We start from the raw sequence: 1,555 nt of genomic DNA, 5'->3' as shown, positions 1-1,555 counted from the left end.
ACTCGTAACAATGCATCCCTGCACTTGCCTCTGACATATCTTCACCATCCACAGGTATAAAAAATGAAGGATGCTTGTTTGGATCCTGGTTAGGTATGAATGTTTGCCCTGAAGGTGGAGGCCTGACTGTTGATCGTCTCTTGGACTTCTATTGACTACCACCACCCACGTCTGGATTTATATCTGGTTCGGGCTGTGAACTGCTGGGTTGACTACCACTACCGGGTTCTTGACAAGGCTGTGGGATGTACTGTGTGAAAACCTCAACAGATTCGGCAAGCCCTTTATCCACAGTGGGAGCCACTGACTCGACAGAAACTGGAATTTGGTTTCCAGTTTCTTCACTTGCAGCTGACATATTTGGTTGTTTAGGGTGTGGATGAGTCTTCTCCAGTTCTTGATATGGCGGTAAGTTGGGTTTAGTGGGTGGATTCGGTAGCTGAATGATCCTTGGTGCCTCATCGAAGGTTACCTTTGGTGAATGGGTAGGTATATTTGGTTGATCATTGCTTAAATCTGGTTGTTCTGTGTTTCTTCGGGTATGATGGACTTCTTTCTGTACCACAGCATCCTCTATTTGAGCATTCGGCCCAGGCAGACCTCCTACAGTCTCACTTAATTTCACCACTCTCTTTCTCTTCTTCTTTGGGGTTGGGGGTCTCCTAACACACAATTTGGTTCTGTGCTTCATTGGGGTCCTACTAACAGTTAATATCTCAAGCTCTGGTTCGGGTTTATTGTTCTCTTCTACGAACTCAGGAAGGTCAACTGGACGCTCGGTGAACACCTCAACTATCCTCCCATTAGCAATGGCTGCTTCATACATACTCACCACATCCATGTCTAGTCTAAGCAACCTCAACCCACCATCCAACTCCTTCCCAGGTTCAAGCCAGTAAAGCTCGCTCACATCATTGTACCCTATGTCCTTTACTAAGTCATTCATGAAGAACTTATTAAGCGTGTCCACATTCACTCGTTCAATCTCTGTTTTCTCACCCCCAACATAAGCCAGTTTCCCATCATCACCCTTTTCAAATTTTTCTCTGTGACTAATGACTAGCGTAATGTGGATAGTTGCCATCTGCAAACACACATGTATACAGAAGAGAAAACGAATTCACAACCACATCATAGCCACTAAAAAGACACCCTAATAAAAATATCATACCCACAACCATGCACCAAAAATCAAGATAACTATCACAGAGAAATCGAAGGTTAGTGCTTACCTATGGATGAGACTACGCAATTCCAACAGCTGACACGATCCACACCAACAAGCACCCTCTCTTGAACACGGAGATTATCATCGGCACCGGAGATTTTCTGTGAGTGGAGAAGATGAACAGTCTAGTCTTAGGGCTCTACCCTCTGTTCCGCGCGAAGAGGTGTACCTTTGATAACTGTTCAATTCTAATTTTCTTTTTTTTTTTTAAATATAATTTTGAAATCCAATTATATTTTTAGGTAATTGTACTTATAATTTCCACGTGTGAAGCCCCCCAAGCCATGTCACGCCGGAAAGTGCCACGGAGGATGCGTTACTAACGGA

This window comes from Arachis hypogaea, chromosome 18 (genome assembly GCF_003086295.3).
Source record: "Arachis hypogaea cultivar Tifrunner chromosome 18, arahy.Tifrunner.gnm2.J5K5, whole genome shotgun sequence".
Taxonomy (NCBI): Eukaryota; Viridiplantae; Streptophyta; class Magnoliopsida; order Fabales; family Fabaceae; genus Arachis; species Arachis hypogaea.
This window is presented reverse-complemented; position numbering follows the sequence as displayed.